This window comes from Gossypium hirsutum, chromosome A11, assembly GCF_007990345.1.
Source record: "Gossypium hirsutum isolate 1008001.06 chromosome A11, Gossypium_hirsutum_v2.1, whole genome shotgun sequence".
Taxonomy (NCBI): Eukaryota; Viridiplantae; Streptophyta; class Magnoliopsida; order Malvales; family Malvaceae; genus Gossypium; species Gossypium hirsutum.
This window is the reverse complement of record NC_053434.1, coordinates 14532674-14551933: the sequence shown is the minus strand read 5'-3', so window position 1 is coordinate 14551933 and position 19260 is coordinate 14532674. Positions and strand designations below refer to the sequence as shown.

Below are 19260 nucleotides of genomic sequence, written 5' to 3'. Positions count from 1 at the left end.
AATCTTTAGAATTTATAAATGGCTAAAATTTATCATAAGTCCCTATAGTTTTTATAATTTTGAAATTTAGTTTTACTTTTTTAAATTCAAGTCCAACTATTATCACAACTACAATTATTTTTGTAAAATATAGGTTCATCATGACAATTTCATAGTTTCATTACTACCAAATAGATATCTTCTTTTATTTAAAAATGTCACATCAATAAATTTAAAAAATAAATTAATAGTATTTGGACTTTGACATAAATTTTAAAAGGGTAAATGTTCAAATTAGGGCATAAGAGCTTAACCTTTAAACTTTATCAAATAAAGGCTTGACTTTACAAAAATTCTCACATAAAGGCTTTCCACGCACTTCAATCCAATTTATAGAAAAAAAATTAAATAAATGTAGATGTGTTTAGAATAAAACACATAACGCTTGAGTTAGATATTGCTTGAAAAGAAAAGAAAGCAATCATAAAATAATTTGAAACCTAATATACGACATTTGAGAAGCCTTTATTTGAGAACTTTTGAAAATGTTATACCCTTATTCGATCATTTTGAAAAGTTGGCCTTCATTTGAGCACTTCTATAAATGTTAGGCTCTTATAGGACTGTTTTAAAATGTTTGATCATTATGTGAGCAACCCCTAAAAAATTAAGTCTCAAGTTGAGCATTTAGTTATTTTAAAATCTAGAAAATAAAGAGACTAAATTCCTAGAAATATAAATACACAAAACTAAATTTCAAATTTGTGAAGAATACAAAAACCTATTGCACATTTTAACCATTAGAAAATTAGATATCTCATTAAAAACCAATGCAGGGGGTTTTTTTTCCCTCTATATTTAACAACATTTGAGATTGTGGAGGTTTCCTCTATATTTTCGATTTTTTCCTCAAATAATTCTTTTTATTTTTGGGATAATGGTACAATACCCTTGTACTTTAAGGTTTGGTCCAATGTGACCCTTAAACTTTCAAAATGTCCAATTAAGTACCTATGGTTTAAAGGTGATTGTGTGTCAGGTTCAGGCCGAGTCGTAATAAAAATTTTAGGCCCAAGCCTAACCCAACCCGAAAAATAAGCTTAAAATTTTACCCAAGCCTGGTCTGAATAAAAAAAGCTAAAATCTAAGCTCGACTTGGCCCGCTCGTATTAAAATTTTTATATTATTTTTTTATGTAAAAATAAATTTAAAAAATATGATACATTAAAAACATTAAAATAGATGTTTACTAACAAATTGAAAATAAATTAAAAAAATTATACTTAAATAACACTAAGATAAGTGCAACTTAATAAGCAAATGCCTCAAAAATAGTAACAAAATTAACAATAAAATAAAAGTTATATAATATCTAAACAATAACAATATAATAGTGAAATGACAACAAAACAGCAGAAAAGCAACAACAAAACAACAATAATTTCTTTTTTGTAAATTCAGGCCCTGTTCGAGCTAAAAAAATTCATCTGAGACTCGGCCCATTTTTTAAACAACTTTTTTTTTTCCCAAGTTCATTTTTCAAGCCTATATTTTTTCTCAAGTCCTTCCATATTTCGAGCGAACCTTCATATCAAGTGGCTCATCCCATGATCAAGTCTACTATGTTTAATTATGTTAACTATTCTAGTACCTCGACCTTAAAGGCATTAGCTTTATGCTGATTTGGCACGTGCCAATCAAATGAGGACATATGTCCCTTTTTACTGTTGAAAGGGTTGATAGGGGCTTTTATGAAAATTTTCCATTTAATTTATCAAATTAAATAAAAAGGTAACTTTTTTTATAACAAAAAACGATTCTTTTATTTATTTATTTATTTATTCATTTTCCTTTTGTTTCCGTTTTCTTTTCTCTTATCTTTTTTCTCTCTTCTCCTTAGTTGTCGTGGTTGTGTCCAAACGTCAATCAGTCAGATTTTCACATCGAATTGAATCTCTTTCCTCCCTTTCTTTCTGCGAGCATCGATTTCCTAGAAATAACCTTGAAATTCAAACGGTGACGATTTTGGAATTCGGTTTAACAACGAAAATCAGATCAGATGAAGTTTGGCCAATAACTTAGGCTCAGTCATGGTTGACGACGGCCGGAAGTCATGCTGGTGTGGGTTTGAGAGAAATTATATGATTTGATTTCTCAGGCTACTAAAGTCAAAGGAGTTGAAGTTTTAGTTTTGATGATTTTGAAATGCCCAGTTTGAATCATGGGTTGTCTTTAATATAAAATGACTGTGCTGTTAAAGAATCTAAATGAATATAAGAATTGGATTCGCATCAAGTTTTTAATTTGGGGTTTCTCTGTCTTTTAATTCTAGGTTTTTCTTCTTAAAAAATAGTAAGAAAAAAGTAAAAAATAGAGAAAATTATCATTATTATTCATGTTTTCTTATTTAAGATGAAGAAATAACAAAAAAAAATGTATAAGCAAAAGTAAATAAACAAGAAAAAAATAAATTTATAATTTACCTGAATATCACGTTTAAAAGAGAAAAAAAAAAGGCATAATTGCTCATAAGCGCTTCAGTCAGGTAGTCAAAGAACAACAGCTATACATGTGGTGCACTCTCATTGGGCAATCGCCACATCAACTAAAAATTGATGTCATTGGAGTCAAGAGCCACCTTAGTAATTCAACATTTTAAAAGTCTAGAAACTAGATTAGAACAAACCTCAAAGTATAGGGGTTAATGGTGACATTATCCCTTTATTTTCCCGTTTCTTGCATGTCCAATCAATACTCTTGTTTTCTCCCATCGTCTTCTATAAACCTTCCTCATTATAAAAAGACCAAATCCCATCCAACGTGGCTACTTCTATTCTAGTCAACATTCCTAGTCATGGATTTAACCTTTAGGATATCGGAGCTAAAAGGAACTCAAATTTAATAAATTTCGTTGTCTCACTTTTTCATCAAACATATAATGAAAATTAATAGAAAAGCCCCCCCCCCCCAAAAAAAACCTTGATTAGTTGAATGGTGATTTTGGAAGTCTTAAAAATTAAGTAGTTACATAACTTGTGTAATTTATCTTAAATTTAATTAAATATTTAGAATTTAAGCTAATCTAATTATCATAAATCATTTAACTGAATATTAAATAAAAAATGTAGTCCGCTAAACTAGAAAATGCCCTCATTACCTTTCGGGAAATTAAATTGATCTTTTAAGAATAATATTTATACTAATTAGAATAATATATGACATGCTAAAACACAAAGTTTAAACAAATGAATTTAAATTTAAATGGAATTAGATAAAACAAAGCTAAATGTGAAATGAAGTAAGATTGAACATGAGATAATACAATTTAGTAGGGTTCTTGTAGCATCAAGAGGTTTGTTAGTACGTGGTTTCAAGAATTTAACTGGGTAATTTCTTGTTTGCAAGGTAAGTTATTCCTTGTTTGCCTTCTCAAGCTAGCATGGAATGCAGTTGTGTACTTTATTTGGTGTAAAAGGAATAGTAGGTTATTTGTGAATTCTTCTAATTCTGTTGAAGTTTTGTTGAAAAAAGTTAAAGATGTTGTTTGTCGACATCTTAGTGGTAGATGCTGTTGAAAAATATGGACATCACATATGTTATAATTTACTATCATAATAGGTTAGCCCAAATTAAAAGTGATCTAATTTGGTTAATGTGTATTGGGCTTTAATTATTAAATAAAGTATGAATCAAATATATGTAGATATTCTAGTAATTAATTTCTAATTGATGATAGGCTGATTAGAAATTAGGGCTAATGTGCCAAAGTTATATGTTAGGGTTATGGTTCTCAAATTACATGTAAGTAACTTTTCTAATATCTCATCCTTAGCCATCTTCTTTGTAACACCCCCTAACCTTTTTCCGACATCAGAATAGGATTATGGAGCATTATCGGTCATTACGGTTTATAACACAAATCAAATAAAATTAAACATTGTATAATTCAGAAATATATCTTATTGACCGCTTTTATGAATATTCAAGGCCCATAGAAGATGTTAAGAACAGATCAGAATTCAATCAGAAGCTTATAAACTTTTTTCGTAAAAGTTTCAAAATTTCTATTAATGAACAGTACCACACACTCGTGTTGTCACGCCGTGTGACTCACACGACTAGGACACGCCCGTGTCCTTTACCTGTGTATTTCTCTGACTTATAACTCTAGAACAAACTAGATTTACACGGCCAAGACACACGCCCGTGTGCTTAGCCTGTGTGGATTTATTTTCAATTCGAACCTAATGCAGTTTTCACACGGCCATGCACATGCCTGTGTATTGTGGCTGTGTACTTTACACGGCTGAGACACACGCCCGTGTCTCTGCCTGCGTGGCCATACCTAAGCATTCTGTTTACTACATTTTAGATGCAGGGGACACACGGCCTGCTCATATACCGGTATAAGGCCGTGTGTCTCACACGGTCTGATCAAACACCCGTGTGCCAGGCCGTGTGTACTCAAAATGAACCTTATAGTCCAAGTTTACCATCCCTGCAAACTTTAATAACAAGGAACTTAAAATTCAATCTTTCAACCAATCCAAAACATGATTAAATACATCCATTTCACATTAAAATCATCAATGTTATGATCTAACTCGAGTGCATTAGTAAGTATCTAACATAAAACCTCTAGACAGTATACTTTGGTATCATTCAAAATCAATTCAAATTAAACTATGAAAATACCATATTATATGGCATAGGTCTTCATATAAATATAAACCTTTAACATTCTTACACTAATAACATTCATACTCAAAATAACCTCAAAAGACAACCTAAGCACATGCCATTTCTCAAAATAAGATACATCACAAAGTATTTGAGTTCGGGCTTGTCTTGGATGCTGAGTTGTTAGTCACTTTCGTACCTAACCTGCACAAAGAAACAACTATACGCTGAGTATTCACTCAGTGGTATTCCTATAAACCAATACTTAAATCATTATTAACACAAAATGCATTTAAGCTACTAAATTTCAAATTTAATAGCACTAATTATATTTAAAGTTCTTTCTCAATAAAACATTCAGTTCTAATTAATATCAATCAATAACAATCGATTTTCAGTACAGTAGCACAGTCATTCAATAGTCCAGTACGGTAATTTACCCCTATAACGTAACTCGAACTTTGGTGGATATACAGATCCCACCAACACACTAGTATGGCACATTGTGCCTCATCGGCATTGCCGAAGAAAACAGTAATAGTACGATACATAGTACCTCATCGGTTTAATCGAAGTATCAGTAACAGTACGACACACAAAGTGCCTCATCGATACAAAGTCGAAGTAATGGTACGACACTATTTGTGCCTCATCGACTCAAGGTCGAAGTATCCCTGTACAATTTCAATCCTATGGCATGCCAATTATATCCAACCTAGCCCGACACTGTTAATAGGGTATTTATTTCACTTAAATTTTTAGATAACAATTGCAAATCAAATATTCACAACTCAATTAGATTCAATACAATAATAGCATTACTTACCTTTATATTACTTAGTGTATATATATGTAATAAATACAATAATAATTTTTAAGTTCGGTTTATAGAAATACAAACCGTAATTTTTTGGATTACTTCTCGTTAACTTTCTCGTTAACTTTCTTTGTCGATGTCTCCGGTACTACGTTAGCTACGGAAATTAAACAATAATTCACAATAAATAATTGAATTTCTATTTAATTCATAACTAAATTTTCGGTTTAAAAATGATTTACCCATTCGCAAAAGCTATAAATATCTATTTTACTCCTTTAAGTTAAATTTATATTTCTAATTGAATGGACGTATATTTTTTTAGTTTTTATTTCAATTTGACAAAATAATTAGACGTAAATTGTTGTAGTCCCCTGACACAAGTTTATTCATAAATGAATACAATAAATAATTTATATATAACCATTAATTTTAAAAAATAATCATGTAATTATAACAATATGGGTTAATTAGGATCTGATTTTAATTATTATTATTTAAAATTTGGTTTTAATTTTATACTTAAATAAATCATTTCTGTTATTGATATATTCACCTATATAATTTTAATTAACAATAAATTTAATTATTTAAATTTATAAATAACACATATATTTGAAATAATATTATTTAAAAATTTTCAAATATTTAATAATTTTTTAGAATTAAATTTTGATCCCTTAATATGATGATGTTTTTAATTGTTAAAATTTTATCAATTTTATAAAATTTGAGCTTAGCAAAGTGTGTAATTTAAGTAATTTAAATATTTAAATATATATATTATTGAAATTATTCATATAATTTACTGTAATTTTAAAATTATATTATATTTTTAAAATAAAAAAAGATATCACAATAAGTATGTTACATGCCAATAAATTAAGCCTTCGTGTTACTTGGGACCCAATACCTAGTAATATATAATACATATATATGATGTTTGACTAAATTGGTATCACAAGTCAACTCGACACCAATTCAGTAATAAATTTATTAAAATACCCTTACTTTAAAGGACAATTAATATTCTTATGAAGGTATTTTTTTTATTTCATACTTTTATATAATATTTCATATAAAACCATTGAAAATTATTATTTAGAAATCAAATACAAGTCCAACAAATTCAAATAAAAATCTCTCACTCCATCATCCATAATTATTTGTTGAAATTATTTTATAACATATATTTTTAATATAAGATATTTTCGTTCATCCAAATTGTGTGTAAGATAACATTTAGAATACAATTTTTTATTGTGGGTATAATAAAATTTAGTATACAATTTTTTTTATAAAACATTAAACAAATTTATTGACATCTAAACGTATATAACTTTTAGGTTATGTAAGTCAGTCTGTCGAGTAGCATGTGTTAGGGTTTCTTTAGTCTGCCTTGTAGCACGAAATTCTCTTTCTCTTTTCTTAGGGTTTTTGTAGGGTTTTCTTGTATTATTTTGAGGGACTCTTTTGGTGAAACAAATTGAAGCAGAGATATGGGCGACATCAATACAGTGGATATAGATTTAGCCATCTCAATATTATGGATGAAGAGGAAAACCCCATGATGGTTTTAGGCGATGATATTACTAATGTTCAATTATATGAATTATGTATGGTGGGAAAAGTTCTTACGGATAGTGTAGTGAATTTTTCATCTTTAAAAAATACTCTGGCAGATTTATGGCATCCGTTGAGGGGGGTGACGATCACGGAGATGGAGGACAAGCATATCTTGTTCAAATTTTACAGCGAGATCGATCTGAAAAGAGTTATGGATGGTGTGCCATGGTTCTTTAATCAACATCTAATTATTTTCCATAGATTAATAGGGAATGAGGAGCCAAATACAGTTCCACTATGGGATACCATTTTTTAGGTGCAAATTCACAATCTCCGAATTGGTTTTTTATTAAGGAATGAATGGCACGACAGTTTAGGGACTTCATTGGCAGGTTTGTGGAATAGGCGCGTCGATGGTCGCCAAAGGTATTAGTAAGTTTATGCGAGTTCGAGTTCTAATTAATACTCGGTACCTGCTCAAAAGGAAGAAGTGAATATGTATTGGCCAAAACAGATTTATATACGTCTTATTTCAATATGAACATTTATCATTGTTTTGTTTTCTTTATGGTCAGCTTGGATATGGTGAAAGCTTCTGCCAAGTCAGACTGACATTAGGCAATCAGCAAGTGGAATTTGGATAGGATTTAACACTGAGGGCTGCACCAAGAAGGGGAGATCAATTTACAAGTAGATGACTTCGTGAGGAACCTGATTCTGAAAGATGGATGAATACGAAAATTGACAGGGAAAGAAGGGGAAGAAATTTTGGTATGGATGTAACAAATAATAGAGATCTAAGGAGGGAAATAGGGTTTATGGGGCGAGTCACAAGGCAGATTCGGAAAATTGCAGACGCAAGGGCCAACGAAAAGCTAGAGTTGGAAAGAGGAAACGGAGTTGCTATGGAAGATTTACCAATGGAATTTGTTGATGGAAAAAAGAGGTAGAGGTTTAATTCAGAAGCGGGAAATATCGAAGAGAACAGAGGTATGTTGCAATTAGAAAATGAGATATCGACGGCCAATGTCAAGTTGGCTGACCGGATGCAATGAAAATACTAAGTTAGAATGTTCGTGGTTTGGGGCAATCGTGAATAGTGAGACGTCTCAAAAACAAATTAAGGTACATTCAACCCCAAATTTTATTTCTTGTGGAGACAAAAGTCACAAGCAAATGAATGGAGTCTATAAGAAGACAATGTGGATTCATGAATGGTATTGATGTTGATGCGATAGGTTTGAGGAAGGATTATCACTAGGATGACAGGAGGGTTTAAGTATAACTTTAAAAAGCTACTCAAAGTCTCATATTGATGTAGAGGTTGAAGAAGAGAATGAGGCGGACTCTTGGAGATTCATGGGTTTTTATGGGGCACCAGTGGAGCATGACAGAAGGGAATCTTGAGAGTTGTTAAGAGTATTGTAGCGTAGGAATAACAAGCCTTGGTTAGTAGCTGGTGATTTTAATGAAATTCTATTCTCTTTTGAAAAACAAGGTGGATGAATTAGGGAAGAAAGACAAATGGAAGCATTTAGAAAGCATTGGAAGATTGTGAACTGGCTGATTTAGGTTTCTCCGGACAATGGTATACGTGGGAAAGAGGTAGACTTGTTAGCAACAATATTACGGAGAGGTTGGATAGAGGAGTAGTGGATCCAAAATGTTGGGACCTGTTTCCAAGCTTTGAAGTTAGCCACTTACAACATAGTTTTTCAGATCACTGCCCAATAGCTGTGAATACAAAAGGGGATGGAGGCAGGCAAATTGTGGGGCAACAATGGCAATTCTGATTTAATGCAGATTGGATTCTGAACCCAGGATGTGAGGAGCATATAAAAAAGGTATGGTCTTCAAATGCTTAGGATGTTCTAGTGAAGTTGAAGGAGCTGAGTAGGAGTTCAAATGATTGGGAAAAAAAAGAGAAAAAGTTAAGGGAAAGGCGAACAGAAGAGCTTAACGCCAAATTATTTGATTTGGGAGCTAGTAAAATTACTAAAGAAGCGTTGGAAGAGATTATAGAAATCAAATTAGAACTGAACTTTGAAGGCGACAAGGAAGAGATTTTTTTGGAGCAGAGAGCAAGAACTAATTGGCTTCGAATGGCTGATAAAAATTCATCTTTCTTTCACAGAAGTGTATCATATCGTAAGAAGAAAAATATGGTTAAGGGTTTAGAGGATGAGATCGGGAATTTGATAATAGATGATGAGGAAATGTCTAAAATGGCGACTGACTTCTTTAAAGATGTCTTTTCTTCTAAGGAAATTAGTGATTGTAACAGATTGCTGGAGTCCTTTTCACCATATATAACGGATGAGTACAATAGGGATTTGATGGCAGAGTTCACAGCAGAAGAAGCCGTATTGGCAGTTAAATCTATAGCCCCCCTTAAGGAGTCAGGTAATGTAACAGCCAAATTTTTCAGTGGTATCGGAAAACAGTGATTCGAGATTACAAAATCTAATAAGTAAGTTTAGAAATTTTAATAAATAATAATTATGGGCCAAGCGCGAATTTAAAAGAATTTTTGAATTAGTGAATTTTGCGATTTTAAAAGAATTAATTAGGTAAATTGGGTTGAAAATAAGGTATCGGGACCTCAAATTCATAAACTGAGCCATAAATATTTTTATAAATATTTATGGAGTGTTAGTAAGTCAGTATTAAAGTTTCATCAAGAAATTTTAAGGTTTTGGTAGTCAATTGGGTAAAAAGGACTAAATTGAATTAAGTGCAAAATTATGAAATGTGATTAAATAGCTCTAGTAATAATTAAAGGAGGACTAAATAGGCAATTAAACACCCATTATTGGGCTGGACGGCATGTGTGTGTAAGAAAAATAAAAATCAAGTGTGAACAAGGGGCAAAATTGAAAATTTTGCAAATTAAGCATATAAAACAAGACAAAATTGAAAAATCTAGAGATATCATCATTCTTCTTCAGCAAAAATGCCATGGAAGGTCTGAAAGTTGCTGTTTTTCATAGTTTGACATATGTGAGTTCAATTCTTGCCCTTTTATTTGAGATTTTTATGTTTTTGTGACGTTTACAATTAGGTCCAAGTGTTTAATTCATTAGTTTTTTATTTTATGGAAAAAATTGAAAGCTAACATTGATAAGTGTTGACTGTTTATGATGAAATAAAATAGATTTGAAGATTTTAATTTGTTGTTTGATGATTTTATCAAGTAATTTCAATCGAAATTGATTTTAGAACCTAATTGTGAAAAAGTTGTGAATTAAGGTTTAGTGTTGAAATTCTGATTTTTAAAGGTTGTGAAATAGTTTAGAATGATGGAATAAAATGTTAATTGAGAAAAATTAGCTTAAGTGATGGGCTAATTGAGCAAGGACTGAATTGTATGACCAGTGAAATTTAGAGGAAAAATGGTAATAAACATATTGAACTAAAACAATTTTGGACAGCAGCAGTAGGTTAACTTTGAAAAATCACCATAAATTGTAGAAATTGAATCAGAGGATGAAAAAAATATTGAATTAAAGCTTATTGAGTCTACCTTCTTATAGAAGAAACGGTGTAAGCAATTGAATTGTAAGTTATGAGATATAATAAATTTTGTGAGAAGAGGTCAGAATGAATTCGGGTTCCCCTGTTCTGACTTTGGAAAATCACAAAAATTTGGATAAAAATAATTAGAGGCTCAAAATTATATTTTTAGAATCCTTAATGAGTCTATTTTCAAGATAAATCAACGAGAACATTATCCGAGTTCTGTACTGTGAGATAATTAATTTTAAGTGAAGAGAGGGCAGAACTATCAGATAGTGAAATAGGGGAAACTTTAATGAATAAACTGTAGTAATTGGCTAAACAAAAAATTCTGAAAATTTTATGGTGGAAAAATAAGTTTCAGGGAAAATTTATGGATCTTAATTTGGATCTCTGTAGCTCAAATTAAAAATAATTTAGTGACTATAACACGAATGGACAGCTTTAAATAAATTTATAAGTAAATAGTGAGATCATAGATAATGTTACTTATAAGAATGCTATATACATTTAGGATGTGGAATGAAGAGGAGGAGGAGGAAAATAAACATATGAATTTTCAGCTAGCAAGGGTTTTGTTGGGTTTTTCACACAGGAAGAAAAACATAACCAAGTTATCCAGATAAAATATGAAGCTCTTGTTAAAGCTAGAGCAACAAAGTAATTATTCTGGATAAAATATAAAGCTCTTGTTGAAGTTAGAACAACAAGGTAATAATTCCGGATGAAGTATGAAGTAAGTTTGAGATTCAAAGACTTAGGAGTTATAACCAAACGAACAGAAGCAAATGGGATAAAAAATTTAGAGAAGTATTTCATATTTCATCCGGGTAACATACATATTGTTGTTTGTTGCCACCCTTAATAGGTTTACATTAAAATGGATAATTTGTTTGTTTTAGACTCAGGGACTAAATTGAATAAAAGAAAAACTGTAGGGGCAATTTTGTAAAAATGTCAAAAATGACCAAAATGAAGGAAATGAATTGTTTTATTTTTTTAAATTATAAAATTGAATGAAACTATTAATTTAGATCAAGATCGGGTGAAAACATGTTTTAGGGATTAAATTAAAAAGTGTTGAAATTGTGGAAAATTTTGTTATTTTATAGAATTTATGGGTTTTTATCAATATATATATAAGAATAATTAGGTTTGAAACAAGGATTTAATTACAAGAACTTTATTTTTCTTTGTCTAAGGATGAAATTGTCATTAATCAAAAGTTTAGGGGCAAAATGGTAATTTTGCCTAGAGATTAATTGAATATATTAGAATATGAAATAAATAAAAATGATGATCAAATTTATTTATAAACGTCCGGGTGGCTCAAATATGAGACTTGAACGTGAAAAAGAAAAAGTTTTCGGATTAGTAAAACTATAAATACGAATAAGCAATGAAGTAAGTTCGTGCAACTTGAATTGAGTTATTGAATGTTTAAATTATACATTTATGTCACATGAATGTGAATTGAATGTTAAAATGTATGTTTTGGGCTTTAAGGGCCCAATTGAGAGACATTATGATTATTTTTAGAATATGAATAATAAATTATTCAGAATTATCTGAAAATGCTCAGCAAACTCTGGTAATGCCTCGTACCCTATTCCGGCAACGGATACGGGTAGAAGGTGTTACAGGTAAGGACGGTTTTCTTGCAATATTTTACCAAAAATATTGGCATATTATTGGAGAGGAAGTTACCAGGTTTTGTTTAGATATCTTAAAAGGAAGGAAAAATATGGAGGAAATCAACTATACAAGTATTGTTCTTATCCTCAAGGTTAATTCGCCAAAGTTAATGAGCCAGTTTAGACCTATAAGTCTGTGTAATGTGATTTACAAAATTATTTCAAAAGTTCTTGTCAATCGGTTTCGGAAGGTGCTTAGTTATTGCATCGAAGACAATTAATGAGCATTTATCTCAGGTAGACAAATCACGGATAATATTTTTTTAGCACACGAAATCCTTCATTCGTTTAAGAAAAGAAGAGGAACATCTAAGAAAGGGTTCGCGTTAAAGCTGGACATGAGTAAAGCATACGACAGAATTGAACGGAGTTTCTTAGAAAAAATGATGAGCAGGATGGGATTTTGTGAAGAATGGATTTCACTTATTATGGGATGCATTAGTAGTGTGACATATTCAGTCGTGCTTAATGGTAGAAATGAGGAAGAATTTAGTCCTCAAAGAGGGTTAAGACAAGGAGACCCACTTAGTCCGTATTTATTCCTTATTTGTGCTGAAGGTTTCTCATGATTAATTGCAATGGCTAAAACGGAAGGGAGATTGACCAGAACTAAGGTGGAAAGAGGTAATGTTTCGATGTCACATTTATTTTTTGTGAATAATAGTGTGCTCTTTGGGGAGGTGTCAATTGAAGGAGCAAATAACATGAAGTTTGTGATCCAAGAATATGAACATGTTTCTAGGAAATTAGTTAATTTTGACAAGTCGCTGATCTATTTTAGTAAGAATGTAGACTCTGAAACACGAGAACAGGTGGGTGGAATTTTGGGAGTAAGGATTTCTAATAATCTTGAAAAATATTTGGGGCCGCCGACTATGGTAGGACGTCAGAAAAAGCACGCATTCGTGGACATAAAAGAACGGCTTGTAAAATTGTTAAACAATTGGAGTTTGCAGCTACTGTCAGCTGGGGGCAAAGAGGTATTCTTAAAATCTATTTTACAAGCAATACCAATATATGCTATTCAATGTTTTAAATTACCAATTTCTTTGTGTCGAGAATTAGAGAGTTTAATGTGTAAGTTCTAGTGGCATAATTCCAAAACAAATAAAGGCATACATTGGAGTAAATGGAGTGATATATGTATCCCCAAAGCGAAGGGAGGGTTAGGTTTTAAAGAATAGGAAAATTTTAATTTGGCCTTGTTAGCGAAGCAGGAATGGAAAATTATTATGCAGCCTTATTGCTTATTTGAGCGTGTCATGAAAGCAAAATATTTTCTAAAAGGAGATTTTTTGAGTGCTAAGTTAGAATCTTACCCTTCGTTTACCTGACGTAGCATTTGGGGAGCTAGACGCATTCTTGAAGAGGGAACAGGATGGTGAGTTGGGAAGGGGGAAGCTATTAACATATGGAACGACGCTTGGTTATCGAGGCCTGGAAATGGAAGAGTTCAATGTCAGAATATTGATACCAAATTTACCACTGTTACTAATTTAATTGATAAGGAAACATCTACCTGGAAGCAAGATATTATCCGCTCACTGTTCGGAGAAGAGCAGCTGAAATGCATCATTTCAATTCCATTAGTGAGTAGCAGATAACATGATGAACTTATATGGCGAGGAGACAATACAAGGTTTTACACAGTCAAAAGTAGATACAAATGGGCTATTACAACGAGAAATCCTAAATTACACAATAATAATAGATCTACGTTCTTTACAAAATTGTAGGGACTCAAGATTCCTAGTAAAATCTGTATATTCATGTGGAGATTAGTGAATGAATTTATGCCCACGCTGCACAATCTAAAAATCAGAAAACTAGTTGAAAATACATTATGCCCAATATGTCAAGCTGGAGAGGAAATAGTAAGCCATCTATTCCGAGATTGCACTTTTACACAGCAGGTTTTACAAGGCATGGGAGCGACAGATACATTATGTAACAGAGAACCAATATGAAAGAATTGGTTAGAAAAGGAGTTCAACAATCAGAATACAGAAACATGTAAGATTAAATCTATTATCTACTGGGCTCTATGGTACAATCGCAACAAGATTTATCATGAAGGAATAAGGAGTCCAATAAATGAAATAATGGCTTTTATCAAGGCTTATTATGCAGAAATATCAGTTCTGGGGGAGTTATCGAAACATGCAAGTGGAGTTGACGAAAATATATGGAAACCACTGGATGATAATATTATAAAAATAAATTTCGTCGCCTCCTTTAATCAACATATGAATAGATCAGTTTTAGGTATTGTAACGCGGAATAAAGAAAGACTAGTGATGGCTGCATGTACCTTTCCATGGAAAAATATTCCAGATCCTGTTACGGCAGAAGCAAGAGCATGTCTTCAAGCACTCATTATGGTAGAGGAATTGGGTTTCCAAGATATCTGTGTGGAAGGAGATGCGTTATCCATAATACGCAAAGTTCATTCCTTGGAGGAAGATAGATCAAACATCAGCAGCCTGATTAAAGAAATAAATGGGAGATCCCCCAAATTCAGAAGATTGTATTTTAGAAACATGCCAAGAGAAGCCAAAAGAGCAGCCCACGAAATGGCGATTGAAGGAAGAAGGTATGAAGACCCCCAATTCTGGATTGAGGAGGCTCCACAGGCAGTAGACAAACTGGTAAACCACGATAGAAGAAGAGGCAATGGCGGTGACTAAGGAAGATTAGATTCCAAATGGTGTGTTTTGGAGTCGGCCCGAAGAACTCATTACCTTGTTGGAGACTAAGGTGTTAAAAAGATTGATTTGGTAGAAGACTCGGTCTCTTTTTAAGACTGATACAAGATTTCTTGAATAGCAGGGAGGAAGAAAGGATATCTAGGCTAGAGGGTTTTTAGTTTGTCGTTTCATTTCTCCATTTTGCTTTTTTAAAGTAATGTGCTTTTGTTTTATTTTTTTTATTTAGGTTTTAATGCACCACTTTGGTGGCCAATAGTTAGTAAGCAGATGTTTGTTTTCCTTCCCACGGCCTGTAACTGAATGATATTTTTTCCTTATTAATAGTATCAGTTAGATTTTTTCAAAAGAAAAAAAGCATGTAACTTTTAATACTTTAAACACATTAAAAAATAATATGATGTACTAATATTTATTTTTGGGAGAGATCAATTTACACTAGTGTAAAACTTAAGTGGTTTTATATCATTTCATAAATTTTTATACAATTACAGCATGTTTGGTTGGGGGGAATAGGAATGCATTCCCCCCCAAATCGGTGGGCCCACCACCAAACCAACGTTTGGTTGGCTGTAATTGTAATACAGCCTTATTCCATTCAGCCTCTATTACGTGAGAAGCTGTAATAGCCATTCCTTACCTTCAGCACTGAATAGCTATTACGTTCCGCTCTTTTTTCCCATTTTCCAAATTTTGCCCTCATTCATCTTCTCCTTCATCTGCGTTAAACTCTCTACACAATTTCTGCCCTCAAACTCTCTTGCCATATTTCAGATATTCTCCTTCATCTTCTCCCACAGATATGTAACTTTCTCTCCTTCTGTTATCATATTTCAGGTAATTTTTAATTCATATTCAGATTTCTTGCTTGTCAAATAAAAATCCACCCGAATCACTTTCCACTTTCCATAACCAAACTCAAAATCATCCAAAAACAAAAAAAATCCAAACATAGAAAAGTAAAGAACTGAGAAATGGGGGTTGGGAGAGAAGATGTGGAGATTTTAAAGCCCAGAATTGACAAAAGAGAGTATCGGAGGATCGTCATTAGAAATTCCCTTCAAGTTCTTCTTATCAGCGATCTCGATACCGACAAGGCAAATTAATTTTTCAATTCCTTCTTCAGTTTCATTTCATTAGCAATTCCATTACTATTATTGACCTTTCTTTTTTTCTTTCTTTCTAATTTCTTTGTTTTTTGATGTTACAGTGTGCTGCTTCTATGAATGTGAGTGTCGGTTCCTTTTGTGACCCTGACGGCCTCGAAGGCCTTGCCCATTTTCTTGGTATTGCTTATCTTTTTCATCCGTTTATTTTATCTTCCATTTGTATTTGTGAATTGTCTGGAAATTTTTTGTTCCTTTTTTACTTTAAATTTTAACAGTATGTGACTTTAGTAATTTTCTTCCTCATAGCGTTATTGATACAAACCTTTTAAACTATAAAAGCATCAATATTATTTTTGAAGCATAAATAAAAGGGGTGATTACAAATTCTTGGTATCTTTTTTTGCCAAAATATTTCAATAATACTATAATCACAGAAATACATATAATAGATAAAAAATCTTAATCTTAAACCAATTGAACATCAAATTTGAAAGGATTCCTGTAAAATGTATGTGATCTAATAACTGATTATTGTTAGCTAACTTTGAATAAAATTAACTTCAAAATTTTGAAGAGATGACATAAAACAAGAGGCTTATAGTGAAGTAAAATTATTTGTATGACTTGTTTTCAGATAGTATTCCTTTGATTTTATTACGTAGTTTATTTTTTCCTGATTTACAGCATGGAGGCAGAACAAACGCCTTCACAGCTTTTGAGATGACCAACTATTTTTTTGATGTCAACACTGATTGCTTTGAAGAGGCTTTGGACCGGTAGATGTTGTTTGTGCAGTCTTTCTTTAGCTCTCATTTTCATCAATGTTCATTTAATGTATGTGAGATTGGGTGTTTTCCTGTCACTTGCTCTCTAGGTTCGCACAGTTCTTCATCAAACCATTGATGTCAGCTAATGCTACCATGAGGGAAATTAAAGCTGTCGATTCTGGTTAGCTTTTGGTTCTTGGTTTACTTTACACATGGATTTCCTATATTTTAATCTATAATTAATCAACACTATTCTCTCTCTTTCTAGAGAACCAGAAAAATTTACTGTCTGATGCATGGAGAATGAACCAGGTATTATTTTTCTTTTTTTGAATCACCCTTTGTCTTCTAGAAGATTGCAAGATCTCAGCTTTGACTATTTAAAAATGTTAATCAATTTTTTCTGGAAGAAATGGAACCTGGAATTGATCCCTATTCCTCAATTGCAACTTTAATATTGTTTGTGAGTCCTCTCCCGTCAATGCTTTTTATGGTGTTAATTCTTATCACTTTTTCTTTAATGATCAAAACCAAAGCCCAAAAACTATTGTCTTAGGAACATCTTGTAATGTTTTCCATAAATTACTGTTGAAAATTCCATATCTGTATGTACTTGTCAAGTTTAGATTCTCATTTAATACTAATTTGGTGTTTGGCTGGAATTCATAGAGAAACAAGTCACTTACTAACATGATTGATTCCTTAAAGTGGTGAACTGAGCTTATGTTTGGAAGTGTTCTTTCATCCTTTGATATTGATAGATGAGGATGATTGGATAATACCCTGTCATTAAGGGCTATTCATCAATTGTTTCCTCTTTTCTTGTTAAGGATTTATGGTGTGCATGGTTATTGTGGTTTCATTGCTATTTTCAGAGAGAGAGACTTGTGATTATTAAGCATACTGGGTTGCAGTTCGTATTTGAGCAATTGTTTGTGAGTTTGAATGCAATCTAATCATCTCAAGTGGTTGATTTATGCTATTAAAATTAATTAAGAATTGATGATTGTTGGAAAAATTAGCAAACTTTTAGAAACTTCCCAATCTTTGTCTTTCTTGAAAATAAATGAGAATGTGTTTCTTACTTTTAGTTGAGTAGAAGAAAATTTTGATGGATTATGGGTATTAGTGGTGATCAAATTGATTCAGAACTTTTATTTTGTACTAGTTTGCACTTACTACCTAATCCATCTCATTTGAGTTCATGTTAATATTCTTCAATGGTGAACCTTTTAGATGTATTCCTATCTGGTTTTAATTTTTCCTTCTATGCGCTTCAGAAACATCTAAGCTTGGAAAGTCATCCATATCATAAATTCAGCATAGGTTAAAAACCTTTCCTAGTTGATCTTCCTTCCTTCTCTCCGCTATTCTTTAAGTTGAATTCTTGCTTAAGCAGGTTATAGGGCATACTTTCTGCTTTATAGTCAATCAATTAACCTAGTGATATTGGATATTGGATATATATTTCCTTTTGCAAATATGCATGTTATGATTTTCAGGGACAAAGTTCTTTGTAGTTTGTGAACCTGGGACACAGCACATGGAGGCTCTCTTGAAAGTTGTTTATGAGCTCTACACTGATTATGTTTTGAAGAACCCCTTTTATGAGATGGAGATGCCCATACGATTCGAACTCTTTGACATCAACCTGACACAGGCAGTATAGAAGGATCGTGTTGCGCTTTTGGGGCGATAAGCTGTCCTGGAACTGTTATCTTACCAAAATGTCACCATCTCTTATCTTCATCCGTACACTTTTGATGGAAGATTGCTATCAAGTTTGTATAAACCTGTGTATTGGGATATCATCAAGCTCCTTTGTTTAGCTCATAAGTGCTGAATTATTTATAACATATGATGATTTCTGGAGTTGCTTCTCCCAATTAACATTTATAAAATTAATGAAAAAATCCTTTGAATTATTTGTTTGCTATTGTTTTTCAATCTTTATCTAGGAAGAAGTTACAGCAGGGGAGATATTATGAATGAAACATTCATAGTGAATCATTTGCATTCATTCAAAAATTAAATTATATATATTATGATTTTAGTATTATATATTATGATTTTAGTAAATTCATATAAGAATATTTAATATTAAAAATTTTATTAAATTATATATTTTTATCTAATTATATTTAATAATAATTTTAAATTATATTTTGTAGTATTATATATTATGATTTTAGTAAATTCATATAAGAATATTTAATATTAAGAATTTTATTAAATTATATATTTTTATTAAATTATATTTAATAATAATTATTTTAAATTATATTTTATATTATTATATATTATGATTTTAGTAAATTCATATAAGAGTATTTAATATTAAGAATTTTATTAAATTATATTTAATAATAATAACTTTAAATTATATTTATAGTATTATATATTATGATTTTAATAAATTCATATAAG

General features: G+C 31.5%; 2 long non-coding RNA genes across 2 annotated transcripts; one reads left to right on the top strand and one right to left on the bottom strand.

The window, feature by feature from the left end:
• Positions 1-4718: 4718 nt before the first annotated feature.
• On the bottom strand, positions 4719-15244 carry LOC121209768 (uncharacterized). The gene is made up of 4 exons (XR_005904880.1): positions 14564-15244; positions 13772-13814; positions 13572-13689; positions 4719-4863 (listed from the first exon to the last, which is right to left on the bottom strand). It is a non-coding gene; the product is annotated as an uncharacterized lncRNA (long non-coding RNA).
• A 920-nt stretch (positions 15245-16164) lies between these two features.
• Positions 16165-18758, top strand: LOC107923316 (uncharacterized). Its single transcript, XR_005904879.1, has 5 exons — positions 16165-16243; positions 16751-16842; positions 16941-17014; positions 17102-18159; positions 18336-18758. It is a non-coding gene; the product is annotated as an uncharacterized lncRNA (long non-coding RNA).
• The last annotated feature ends 502 nt before the right edge of the window (positions 18759-19260 follow it).